We start from the raw sequence: 15,313 nt of genomic DNA, 5'->3' as shown, positions 1-15,313 counted from the left end.
AGTATTATAAAAGCTAACTTATTTGACTACGTTACTAAAGGCATCCTGTCTTAATATAATGAGGATAGAGTATTGTACCCTATAGCATACTTTCCAAAACGACTAAGCCTAGCCGAATGTAACTACGAGATCTACAATAAGGAATTATTAGCTATTATTAGATGTTTTAAATAATGGCGACCTAAACTAGAAGGCGCTAGATTTCCGATTAAGGTCCTTAGTGACTATAAGAACCTATAGTACTTTACGACCACAAAACAGCTAAGTTATTGTTAGGCCCGCTGGTTAGAATATCTATCTTATTTCTAATTCTTAATTACGTACCGCCTAGGCGTCTAAGGCTAGAAGCCTAATACCCTAACCCAACGCTCGTAAGACGCGCTAGCCCTAGAAGAAGCGCGCTCTTACTAAAGTTAGACCCTACTTCGCCCTAAACTATTTAACCCTCCTACTAAAGATCTTACGGTACACGTCCTTGAAATAACTAATTAATTAATTAAACAGATTATAGTTAATAAATACCCAAATAACGAGTTTATCTAAGAGACGCTTAAGCTAATGCAAGATAGCATTAGACGCTCTAAAAAGATTTCTCTAAGTAAATATAAAGCCTACGGAAACCGCTTGTATTACTAGAACCGTTTAGTTATTCCTAATTATAATAAGCTTAAGCTTAAACTCCTTAAATATATATACGATCTATTTATCGCCGGCCACCCGGGCTAAGGAAAGACCCTAAAACTACTCTAACGGGAGTATTATTGGCCGAATATGCATAATATAACACGAAGGTACGTCTCTAGCTGCTATACCTACTAATGAGCTAAAGCCTTACATAAGACGTATAACGGTCTTTTAAAGCCACTACCTGTTCCGGACTAAAGATAGAAGGATATCTTAATTAACTTTATTATTAACCTTCCTAAGAGTAAAGGCTGTATAAATATTATGGTAGTTATAGACTAACTATCTAAAATAAGACACTTAATCGCCTGCCCCGATATATTAACGCTTACCGTTACCTAACTATTCCTAGATTACGTATAGAAACTCTATAAACTCCCTAAAACAATTATCTCTAATAAAGGTAGCTAGTTTGTCTTGGTATTCTGGAAAGAACTAACTACTTAACTCCGCATTAAAGTACTGTTATCTACTACGTATTACCTAGAAACGGATGGCCAAATAGAACGCGTAAATGCTATAATGGAATAGTATATTTGGATATACGCGTTATATTTATAGGATGACTAAATTAACTAGCTTGTATTTGCCGAGTTTACTATAAATAACTCCGTCTCGGAAACTATAAAAGTCTCCCCGTTTCTAGCTAATTACGGCTAGTACCTACGAATAGGTTTTAAACCCTTTAGTAATGTTCCTTACCCCGCTTATTACGCCTTATAAATTATAGAAGCAAATTAATTTGTAGAGAAGATGGAGGAACTATAATAGTTCCTTACTAATAAGATGATATAGGCTTAATCTGTCTATAAAGCCGCAGTAAATAAGAAATAAACCCCAGCACTGGCCTACTAAATTAGTGATTTTATTTGGCTAGATATAAGAAATCTAAATACAAAACGACCTACTAAGAAACTTAATTGGAAGAACGCTGGCCCTTATAAGGTTGAAAAGATTATCTTTCCTTATGCCTACCGACTGAAGCGCCCTAATATGGTTAAAATCCACCCCGTATTTTATACGTTAGCCCTCTACCCTACTGCCCCTATATTAGACGCCCTGCCTAGACAGATATAAGACCCTCCCCTACTAGTTAAAGTAGATGGTGAGAACGAGTACTTTATTAAAAGAATTAATGATATTAAGTATAATAAACGGAAACGCTAATATATATATCTTACGAAATGGAAAGGCTTTATTAAGTTCTTATAGGAACCTATTAACTCTATAGGACTTATATAAGCTACAGAAGACTTTTACAAACTCTACCTAGAACTACTATAGCCCTATCTCGCAGAAGCTTGAGTTTAAAAGGAGGGTACTATTATAGGATACCCCCGTAACACCTTATATATATCCACCTATTTCTACCAACTTAGTAATTAGAAACTAACCGTAAAATAGCAATCTAACGGTAATTTAATAGCAATCTAACGGCAATCTACGGCATTCTGCTATATTCTGCTAAGTTCTACCAAATTCTACTAAGTTCTGCTAGGACCACGACCTAAACCCTATTCTGCCTATATATGAGTTAACTAAGCAACTAAGTCAACAATATATGCCCTTTCTTCCCGTTTTCCTACCTTCTTTCCTTACGCAACGTCTTGACCTCCTTATACAGTTTATGTATATAGCTTAATAATATCTACCTTGCTATATATTATCGTCGCTTATACTTACTCTGTAACAGTTTTAAAGATTATAAGTTATAAGGACATTAATAATAAAACATAGTATAAGGTTAAGTGGATAGGCTACACTAAAACTACCTAGAAGCTACTAGAAAATTTAAAAAATACTATAAAAAAGGTATAGGAGTATTAGAGGAGATTAGGTTAAGGAGTATTAATAAAGAAAAATTACTAAAGAATAAGTTACCTAAGGGGGACCTAAAAAGAGCAGTTGCTAAACTACTTAAATCTATTTCCTTCTTAAATAGAAAAAAATCCGTTTTTTTATTACTAAGTTCCTATAAACCTTATTTTATAAGTTTCTACTCCTTAAAACAAACCTTTTTATAACCCTTTTTAAGACAAAGTAATTAAGCGGACGCCGTAATACGGGCTTTAAGGGCCTTCTACTCTATATTATAAGAATATTCTAACTTAGCAAGGGCCTAAAACAGTTTACTATCTAGCCGTATAGCAGTAGATTAAATATAAAACCCTAAAATAAATTAATTAAGGAACTAGATAACTATTAAGGGTAATAAGTTATATATATTTAGTATTAAAGATAAAGCAAACGTTATAGAATAAATAAATATTTACTTTAATGCACTTTAAGTAAGAGGACGGTTATTATAAAGAAGGACTTGCTAATATAACACAAACTAATTTCTCTTTTAAATAATAAAAATATGGAAATAGTATAATCTTACTAAAAGATAATATTGTAGTAATAGTATAAGTATAACGTTGCGCCTATAAAGAGGAAAGAGCCTTAGGTATAATAAGCAATAATATTAACTAAATTAATTAGATAGATATTACACCTCTAGTAAATAACTTAAAGATATTTAAAATCTCTAAGAATAAAAATAAAGAGGAGGGAGATAGTATTACGGACGCTTTAAGTATAATATTATAACTACTTAGAGAAAAGTTAAAAGAAGCTAGTTAGTTAATTTAGGTATAGTCTAAAATAGAGCTAGTAAAGCTATATAATAAGGAATAGTAGCTAAGGTTATATAACATTATACGCATTATATATAGTGTATAAAGGGAATATATATATAATATATATAATATATATCTTATATATAATATAACGGAACCTTATAGCAAGGACTACAATAGGCTCGTTATTGGGCTAGGTGTGTAGGAAATGCAAGTATAAAAGTTAATAACGTAATAATAACTAGTGGAGTGGTTGCCTAATAGATTAACTCTAATTATATTCTAAGAATTACTATAAGGAAGGAACTATCTAGGTAGGGATTAAGGGTCCTTAAATACACAACCGTACTCCTATAAAATCCTTCTTATATATAATATACGTCTTATATATAAGGTACGTAAGTTCCTTTTATTCCTTTTATTTAATACGTAGTATATTATATAACCTTAGTTACTATTCCTCGTTATATAGTTCTATTGGCTTTATCCTAAACTATACCTAAATTAACTAACTAGCTTCTTTCGTCTCTTCTCTAAGTAGTTATAATATTATACTTAAAGCGTCTATAATACTATCTCCCTCCTTTTTATCTTTATCTTTAAAGATTTAAAATATCTCTAAGTTATTTACTAGAGGTATAATATCCGTCTAATTAATTTAGTTAATATTATTGCTTATTATACCTAAAGCAATTTCTTCTTTATACGCCCAACGTTGTGCTTGTACTATTGCTGTAATATTATTTCTTAGTAAGATTATACCGTCTCCGTATTCTTATTGCTTAAAAAAGGGGTTAGTTTATATTACGTTGGCGAACCTATCTTCACGATAACTATTTTTTTACTTAGAGTGTACTAAAGCAAATATTTATTTATCTTATAACGTTCGCTTTACTTCTAATGCTAAATATACGCGACCTATTACTCTTAATAGTCGTCTAGTTCCCTAATTAATTTATCTTAGGGTTTTATATTTAATCTGCTACTATATGGCTAGATAGTAAACTGTTATAAGCCCTTACTAAGTTAGAATGTTCCTATAACGCGGAATAGAAGGCTTTAAATACTTAAATTGCGGCGTCTACTTATCTGCTTTATCTTAAGAAGGTTTATAAAAAGGTTTATTTTAAGGAGTAGAAACTTATAGAATAAGGTTTACAGGAACTGGGTGATAAAAGAACGGATTCTCTTCTAATAGAGAAGGAAATAGATCTAAGTAGTTCGGCAACTACTCTTCTTAGGTCCCCCTTAGGTAACTTATTCTTTAGCGATCCTTTTTTATTAATGCTGCCTAACCTAATTTCTTCTAATACTCCTATACCTTTCCTATAGCGTTCTTTAAATTCCCTAGTGGCTCCTAGGTAGTCTTATTGTAGCCTATCTACTTTACTTTATACTATATTTTATTGTCTATATCCTTATAACTAACGATCTTTAAAACTTGCTATTTATCTTCTTTTTATCCTCTATACGTATCTGCTTTATAAACCGGTGGCTTAATATTCCTATATACTAGCTCTAGTATTACGATATATTATATAGGGTAGATCTTTATTTTAGCTAGTAAGTTTAACTTAAACATAACCGGTAAAATCCTTTATATAATTTTGAAAGGTCCTAGTTTAATATAGTCTAATTTCTTGCTTAGTTGTTAACTTTTAAAATTTTTATATAGTAGCCATACTTTATCTCCCTCCTTAAGATCTAGTTCCTTAGATCTCTTAGCATTATAGTACTTTTTTATTCTTTTTTGTACTTTCTTTACTAATTCTATAAGGTCTGCATAAAGATTTATTAACGTCTTTATTCTTTCTTTGGCTATACTACTCGTTTTCTTTACTTACTATAGTAATAACGATGTTCTTAGCTTATATCCGTAATTTGCCTTAAATAGTAATATGCCTATTCCTTCTTAAGGTGTTATATTATATATAAACTATATAACTAGTAATAGCGATACCTAATTATTCTATGTATAATTAATATAATGCCTTAGATACTGCTCTAGTGTCTAGTTTAATCTTTCCGTTTAACTATCTGTCTGTAAATAATATGCGGTGGAAGTTACTGCTTAAACTCTTTGCTCCGCTAAGAATACTTCCTAAAATACTGCTACGAATCTTAGATCTCTATCCGATATAATCTTACTTAGTGCTCCATATCTTGCAAATACTTCTTTAACATAGATTTTAGCAACATTTTCCGCTAAGATTTCTTTTATATATGCTATAAAGTATCCCCACTTTATAAGCTTATCTACTATTACTAAGATTATATTATAATCTTGTCTGGTAATAGGATCTTTTAATTTTGGCAACTTAATAATAAAGTCCTATAATATAACCTCCTATAGTCTCTCTAGTATTTTAATAGGTTATAGCCCTCTATATAGCTTATACCTTATCGGTTTATTTCTTTAGTAATCTAGATATTTCTTTATAACTTTTTTAGCTATCCTTTAGATTCTGTTAATAATGTATTCTTTTTAGAGTCTTAATACTAAGCCCATAGCTCTATTGTGTCCTTAAGTTAGTCCCTTATAAAAGTCTTCCATAAACTACTCTACTATACTTCTTAGGATATATTTCGCTTCTTAATTTTTATATATATCTATCTATAGATCTTCTAGCTATACTTTTAGAATTCTTTATACCTAAAAGCTTTTTAGTGTTTATAGACTTTCTCTAGTTTATTATCTTCTTAAGTTGCTGCGATTTTCGGATAATTATACCTAATTAATCTGTCTGTATCTTTTCGCAATAAAGCCCCCAATAGCTTCTCCTTATTTTATAGTTTAGCTTTGCGGCTTAAAGTATCTGCCCGCGTATTATCTGTACCTTTAGTATGTTAAATCTCAAAATGGTATTCCGTAAGCATCTCTGCCCATCTAACCTGTCTTTAGTTGAGTTTCTTTATTATTAGAAATCCTATTAGGTTCTTATAATCCGTCTTAACTATAAATAGTTTCTCTATACCTTATAAAAATACTCTTTATTTTTTTAATGCTGTAACTATACCTAATAACTCCTTATTATAGATGTTATAGTTTAACTCTAGTAGTGTTATCTTCCGACTATAGTATGCTACTGGGTACTATCTATCTTAATGCCTTTATATAAAGTACGCCCCTAGTGTATAGTTTAATGTATTTATCTTTATAACCGTCTCTAGTCTTAGTTAATAGATCTTAAGGACTGGCTCCTAGGTGAACAACTCTTTAACTTTCTTAAAGAGTTCTCTTTACTTCTCTCCCTATACCCATAGTTCTTCTTTCTTTATTAACCGCGTAAATGGCTTAATATTCTTTAACTACTGCGCTATAAACCTTCTACAGTAATTGTAAAACCCTAGAAACGATCTTAACTGTATAACGTTCTCTAGTTCCTACTAATTCACTATAGCCTCGATCTTCTTTAGATCTATACTAAGTTAGCCTAGTTTAATAATAAATCTAATAAAATTGGTCTTCCTAGTAAAGAACTCGCATTTCTTAATTACTACTAGTATCTATTCTTCTTATAGTCTCTTTAAAACCCATTTAACGTGTTCCCCGTATTCTTCCTTAGTTATTAAGTAGATAATAATATTGTTAAGATATGCTATAATAAATTTATCCAAGTGTTCTCCTAATATATTGTTAATACGCTTCTAAAACGTTACTAGTGCGTTTATAAGCCTAAATTGCATAACTAATAGTTTATATAGTCCTTCCTTTAATCTAAAGGCTGCCTTTTATTTATTGCCTTCCTTAATCCTAATCTAATAGTACGCCTATCTTAAATCTATCTTTATAAAGATTTACGCATTGCCTATCCTGTCTTAGATTTCGCTAATTAAGGGTAAAAGATACCTATCCTTCCTAGTAATGCTATTTAACTATTTATAGTTAATACACAGCCTTAGTTTACCATTTTTCTTTAGTACGAATAGTACTAGATAACCCACTAATAACTGCGATGGCCTAATATATCCCTTTTATAAATTTTCCTGAACAAACTCTTTTAACGCTCTACCTTCTTCTTTAATAAGCTTATAGATTGGAAAGAACTTTGGACTTATTCCTAGTTTTAACTCTATCTTATAGTCCTATACTGCATATTTTAATAGCTTTTTACTTTCCAGTAACCATAGTTTCTTACTATACTTATAATATCTCTTTAGTATATAGCTTAGTCCTTTTTCTATTTCTTTATAGGTCGCCCCTACTTAGTACTATACTAACTTAGCTTATTATTATATCTTACGGCGTTAAGTATCTTTAATATTAACCTAACCTGTAATCCAATTAATCCTTAGATTATATTTCTATAACTAAGGTATACCTAATACTGCCTCGTCCCGTCCTAATGGTAGGATATTAAAAGATATCTTAACTGGTCTTCCTTTAATGGTTAACTAAATAGGTCCTGTTTTAAGATTAATAATGCCTCCTCTATAGGCTATTAAATCTCCTAAAATTGTCACTAATGGGTAAGAATGTTCCTTCTATCTATGTGGTAACCCTATTCTTTTAACTACTACTAGTAAGATATGGTTTCGCGTTGCTCCACTATCTATTAGCGCTTTAAACTGCTAATCTTACTAATTAATTCATAAATTTAGGTGTTGTCCTTAAATTCCTTTAAGGGTTTAAGGCTCTACTACTGGCTCCCTCTAGTCCTATAGGCCTCTACTTTTCCTAACTATTAGCTGCTTAATCCTAGTGCACTTAGCTTACTCTTTAGCCAATACTTAGTTCGCTTTTTATCTTTAATATACTATAGATATATATTTTCTAGGCATTTCTACTACTATTATCTGTCTAAGCATTCTTCCGTAAGGAATCTTCCTGGTTAAAGTACTAAACTTCCTTTCTTTTAGACCTCTGCTAAATACCATCCATGCATATATTTAGCATTCCTATACTATTACTTATCCGTCATCCAGTACATCCTTATAAAGTATTTCCGATTCTTTTCTTTTAGATTCTTATGCATTTTATATATATCGTTCACGCACGCAATCCATAATAACGTGTGGTATACTGGGTGCTTTAGGTTAACTCTTAGCTCGTCTTTATCCTTAAGTTTAAACCTTTATCGTACTAATCTAAACGTTATAACTTTATTTATAGGTACTAAAATGCGTCTTTTACTTCTCCAGTCCTCTAAACATTCCTCTAGATCCTTTAACATTATAATTAAGGCTCCTTTAATATACGTTATAGCCTTCTCTATAATTAGGTAGTCCTAAATAACTTTTTTATCCAACCACATATAGAAATCTTCCCACTTATTATTGTGCCTTTGCCTATACCACTTTTAATACAGCTACTAAAGTATATACGGTCTGTCCGTAAGGAAGTATCTTCTTATTACTGCGTTGTAACAGTCCTTTATATGTCGTTCTTTAAACCTAGTAGGAATTCCTAGATCCTCTTCTTATTCCAGTTCGGTAAGCCACTTAGCTCTTAGTATACCTATTCTAGGCCTATTAGTAACTCTTTATACCGGCGCTCTATCCCTTATACGTCCTAATATACTAGATCTCTTATCTAGTTTCTATTCTTGCCATGCGATAATTCTTTGCCTAAACTCTTCTATAGTTTCTTTTGGTTTACGCCTTACGCTCTAATTTTTAAAGTTGTCTTACTTCTTAATCCTAGTATTAAACTTTCAATCTTTAGGCTAAACACTACGTTCCCCTAGTAAGTCTTCTAGGTTTATATATCTGTCTCCTAGTCTAATTACTGTTTGCGCTGTAGATTCTCTAATCTATAAAGAAGCTCCTTACCTCTTGCTTATAGGTGTCCTAATTTACACTTCAAATTCTTAACCCCTTAGATTACTTAATCCTAAGCTTGCTTCTAACTTAAGCTTAGCTCTAGCCTTAGTCCAACTAGGCTTTACGGGTGTTCTTATCTTGTCTTAAGAGTCTTATACCTGTGGGAAACTCTGTCCTAAGCTNATTTATATATTTTTAAACTAAGCTGCTGCCCTGCTCCATCGGTTTTCGTCCATTATAGGTCCTTAGGTGTGCCTTATCTTATCTTAAGAATCTTAGTCATCTCTTATCTCGTCTTAAGAATCTTAAGCCTTTAGCCTTTTACTTTTATTAAGTAGTAAGCTAGTACTAGCAGTCGTCTGCTTACTTAATCGTCTTTAAATATTACTCCTTTCGTCTTATAAAGCGATAGATGCCATATTTAACGGTGTTATTATACCCGTTACTAAATCTTACTCTATAGCGGTCTCAGTCTCTACTTCTATTGCGCTATTAAGGTTTAGATACCCCCAGTTGGTTCCTTTACTATCCTTATTGCTATTAATTAATAAGTACTCTAACTTTATTATTATTATTACTAATCCTTATCCGCACGTTGCTATAATATCTTAATCTAGCTTATAGAGTCGATCTTATTCTTTATCTAACTCTTTAGTTCCTCTAAGTCCTTTTAACTCTGGCTCTTATGGCTAATAGCTTGCACTATACTTGGCGTCTTTATAAATTCGGCATACGTTATTATAATAAAACGCAAAACTTCTAATTAAACATTCTTTTATTTCTCGCAGTATATTATTGTCCCTCTATACGTATATATCGTCTACTAGTCTCATACCTTTTACTATATAGTAACTCTGCCTACTTCTATAGTCTCTAATATAATAACCCTATTTTCCGCAATTTATATAAGCTCCTTCTTTAAACCATTTCTCTTACTATAAAGTCCGCCTAAACGTCTTCTACTATTAAGATCCCTAATTCGGCCTCTGCTCCTTAGACCTTTAATTACTTAATCCTTATCTTCTAGGTTTCTATAGTTTGCTCTATCTCTTATAGGCTTTTTTAGTACCACTTAGGTCTATTAGCTCTACGCCATACTATAGTTTCTAACTTAGCTTTTATTGTTATATACTCTACGCCTTATACAACTATAAAACTCTATCCTAGCCTCTCTTAGCCTATTCCCTTTAGAAGATCCTATTATTAATCTTAATCGCTTAATCTATTAATTCCCTTAGGGTATCCGCATCTTCCATCAGAATAATTACGTCCTAAACTTTAGCCTTAAGTCCCTGTTTGTACTATGCTATAAGCGCCCTATTATTCCACTCTATTTATATTGCTAGTATCTAAAACTATATTATATACTTAATTACTAAAGTTCGTTATATAAGGTTCTAGAGTTTTTTTTTTGCTATAGTTATTTCTTCCGGGTCTCCAAACATCTATATAAGTTATTCTGTAAATCCTTTCTAACTTAAGAACATAAATCGCACGTCTTAGTTAGTAGTTGTTATTCCATTTACCTATATCTCCATAAGGTAAGATTTAAACCACTTAAGTGCTTTTTTTAATAAAAATAGTCCTATATAGGCTATCCAATCTACGGGTATAGGTAACTTTACTCCCTTCTATAAGACCTTAAAGTACATCTACGTAAGAAATCCTTTAAGCTTTAACCTCTCTCCTATAAATCTCTTAATTAATAGTAGCTTAATCTTTACTGCTCCTATCCTATTAAGTTTTTCTTCTAACACTATATTATTAGCTATTAGCTAGTTAACTATTTCCTATAGCTATCCGACTGTTATAGGTTGCTATAAGTTAGTATCTACCATACTGGTATCACCTCCTGTCCTTAAAGTAGTTACTGCCGTTAATGGCGTTATAGTAGCTGCTTTTGGTGACATGTTATTTAACTTCTTATATTAATACCGTAACTAGGTAGTAATTATATAACGGAACCTTATAGCAAGGACTATAATAGGCTTATTATTGGGCTAGGTATATAGGAAATGCAAATATAAAAGTTAACAACGTAATAACAACTGGTGGAGTGGTTACCTAATAGATTAACTCCAATTATATTCTAAGAATCACTATAAGAAAGGAACTATCTAGGTAGGGACTAAGGGTCCTTAAATACACAACCGTACTCCTATAAAATCCTTCTTGTACGTAATATACGTCTTATACATAAGGTACGTAAGTTCCTCTCGTTCCTCTTGTTTAATACGTAGCACATCATATAACCTCGGTTACTATTCCTCGTCACATGGTTCTATCGGCTCCATCCTAGACCGTGCCTGAATTAACCAACTAGCTTCTTCCGTCTCTTCTCTAAGTAGTCGTAACATCGTATTTAAAGCGTCCGTAACATATAAAGGGGATTTCTTAGAAGTACGGTTGTGTATTTAAAGAACCATAGTCCCTACCTAGATAGTTCTCTCCTTTATAGTAAATCTTAGAATACAATTAAAGTTAATCTATTAGGCAACCACTCCACTAGTTATTATTACGTTGTTGACTTCTTATTTACCTATATACCTAGCCTATTAACAAGTCCACCGTAGTTCCTGTTATAAGGCTTCGTTATATAAACACCTACTATTACTATAGTCATAGATAGCTTAATAAAGGCCCTACCGCGTTAGAAATATAAGGCGTTTATTTAATAATTAAATCTTATTAATATTAAGGATATAACGTATTTTATAAGCGAGTTACCCACATAAGCGAATTGCCTACTTTTTATATATACTATACGTTTTATAATAATATTTAACTATAACATAATAATAAATAAATATTTTCTATATAGGGTTATTTACTAGCGTTTTAGGTATATACGAGCGTTATATTGTAATAAATTACATAAACCACATCTTAGTAGAGCCCTTTGCCGTATACCATTTAACTCTACTACTAGAGCTATATCTTAAATATTACTTTGCTAAACAAGTTATACACCCTCTACGGCTATAAGAGTAGTTAACTATAATATAAACAGACGTTTCCGGGCTCTTTTAGCCTTTTAACGGTTATTTGCGGCCTATAACTACTTATTTTCCTTAAGCAGTAAGGCCGCATTTTGCATTACTATCTTAGAACCTTTAACTATCTATAAAAATAGACGTTCTGCAGAACTTAGAGGGCTTTAACTACCCTTATTAATTAAACTTTTAAATACTAATACTTGTTTTTGTAGTTGTATTGTATTATAGGGTATTTTTAGAGTCTAAATAGAGGAGATAGACCCACGGGGTAATCCAGAAGGAGTTATTTAAATTTATAACTTTAATAGTACTTAACTAGGGTTAAATAGTACTAATCCTATTGCTATAAACCCGCTCTATATATTACTAGCTATTAAAGCTTCCGTATAAGCAGTTAGATATACTATAATAAAATCCAGTTTAGTAATATAGTGAATGCTAAGCCGTATATAGTCCTCCATTAATTAACCGTATAACCGTTTTAAGGTCGCAAAACAGCTAATATCTAAAGGCTGTAATAGATAAGATAAATACAGCAGCATATATAAGGGTATAATATCGTAATTAAGGCAGTACTGGTTAAATTCGGGTATAATATAACTGCTATAACTATTAAGTATAAGAAGTTAATAGCGGCCTACTATACGATTACGTGTATACGGATTAAAAATCTCCGTAAGCCAGTGATATCCAAGCTTGTTATTTGTCTATCTATTTTTACTAAGCGCTATAGTCTATCTAGAAGGTAAATTAGTTGTATACTAGGTAGAAATATAAACCTTTTTAGCAAAAATAAGCATAGATAGAAGGGCCTATTCTATAGCAGAAATATATTTAACCGTAGTTATCTACTCTCTATTTCTAGGCTGAATATAAACCGTATGGTGCGTTAATGTTCCTATAATAACTTTCGCAGTTGCTATTACGCCCATTATATATCCAGTTTCATTAAAGTTAAAGGTATCTTCCGAAAGTATACCGTACTAAGCTGTTACGGCCCGTACACGGTTAAACCACTTAGAGATAATTGTTGGATCTTCGCATTTTGCCCATTACTTATCGTACTTCCAAAAGTAGGCCGTTTTTAATATATTATGTCGATTGATATAGTTTATAGCCCAGTTTTGGCCGACCGTAAGTGGGGGGGTAATACCGCGACTAGCCAGTAGTAGGTTAGCCATATGGCTAACCATTTGGACGCGAGCAGGAAGCCCACACGCGTCTAAGGATAATATCCAGTCCTCCAAAGTTTTCTCTTCCGTTATTATAAGTTTGCAACCGTTAGGTGGGCAAGTAACGCGTAGTGGCTGGCCTTTACTACGGGCCATAAGGGTTTTGTGATTAACATTATATGCAGTTACGGCGGCACGAATAGTTTAAAATTAACCGTTGCGATACGCGTTTAGGGTAAGCAGGCATCTACCCTCTTTTTCTGAAGTTAATAAAGGCATTGCGTTATAAGTTATTGAAGAAGTAAGATCTATTGTATGGTATATGCAAAAAGTGGGCAATTCGCTTGTATGGGTAACTCGCTTGTGGAATACGTTAATTTAATTTAATTTAGATGATATTTAGATAAGGTAACTCTATAGAGGATTTCTGTAAGGTAGTATTGCTAGGGTGTACGGTAGGGAGCAGGCAAGCCGAGCATGAGTTGTTAATTTGCGTAAGCGGAGGTCGGAGGACGACAGGGTGAACGATGTAGTGAAGTAAGTGAAGTGGATGAACTTAATGCAATTGATGATGTCTATCTGCTGGGGATCGAGTCTCTATATACCTGGAAGACCCTAGTTCCGGAACGTCTACGTTCCGTCTCGTATTCTGATACGTTACCTGATACACTAGGTGATACGTTACCTGACACACTAGGTGATACATTACCTGATACACTAGGTGATACGTTACCTGATACACTAGGTGATACGTTACCTGATACACTGGCTGATACACTGGCTGATACCATCTGATACACTAGTTGATACACTAGTTGATACACTAGTTGGATACACTAGTTGATACACTAGTTGATTACACTAGTTGATACACTAGCTGATACCATCTGATACACCGCGTAAAGCCGTAGGGTTCTTCCAGGGTGTCCTTATGTATGCTTTACATAAGCAACATCAGAGATCATCATTGACATGAGTTACATAGGGAGTCGATGGAAGAGGACGATATAGTAATGAGGGTAGGCAATAGCCTAGTACAGAGAGAGACGAACCGATGAGGAGGGAAGGGCTGCAAGCTGAGGTGCTTATAAGGAGGTGCCAAGGGCTAGCCGAAGGCTAGCCTTGGCGACCCTAAAAGGCCCCTAGGCGATGCAGCCGAGTAAGGGCCAAAAATAACCCTTACAAGCCAGCTTTCTTTAACTTAACATTAATTAATTATTATAACTTTTTCTATTTTCCTATTTAGCTGCTTTGTTAAGCAACTAAGTTAGCTAGGGGGGGTATTTTAAGCGTTACGAAGGTCACTATTAGATGACTACCACCTTATAAAACTTATAAACCTTATTTCTTGCGCATTATATGTCTTACTATCTATTTTCTATTACAACGTATTTAATTCATCCGCTATTACCAAACTTGGTGGCAATTACCGAACCCTTGTGGCGAATTAAGTAATAAGTTCCAATTAGTCGTCAGTGATCGTCGTCACGTGTCGTTAGTCAGTCCTTTGCCTTAACTCATGTATACTAGATAAGCTTCTAAGTAGCCAGACTTCAATGAAAGAGTTTCTTATATAAGTGACTTGGCCCGTCCGACATTAACCTTTTTAATGGTTCTCTTTTAAAATACTTCTTTGGGGGAGCTCTACCCCTATATTACTATTTAGAGTGCCCGCGCTTCCTAGTTACCTCCTAGATTCTTACCTAAAAGAGGGTCCTAGTTCCTTACTAACGTCCCCTTAGCGTTGTTTATGCCGAGCCCGGAGGTGCAAATTGATTAAGTGTCTATCTTTCGGACTGTACAGCGAGGCCAAGTTACTGAGCCAAAGCATTGTAAGGGATCCGTCTTCGTGAAGCTTCAGGAGAGCTAGAATGAACAGTATCTCTCGAGTAGCAACTAAAATGTAGAGCAAAATCCGCAAAACAGAACAAAACACATTCAATGAGCCCACTAATTCCCAGCAGCACATTATAGGATACAGAATAGTTAGTCCCAAAGACTCGATTCTGGGGGTGTTACACGTAACATGGTCTGCAGCCTGGGGCGTGAGGCTGAAATACGGGCAGGGAGCTTCCTG

This window comes from Cenococcum geophilum (assembly GCF_001692895.1).
Source record: "Cenococcum geophilum 1.58 unplaced genomic scaffold K441scaffold_50, whole genome shotgun sequence".
NCBI lineage: Eukaryota > Fungi > Ascomycota > Dothideomycetes > Gloniales > Gloniaceae > Cenococcum > Cenococcum geophilum.
This window is presented reverse-complemented; position numbering follows the sequence as displayed.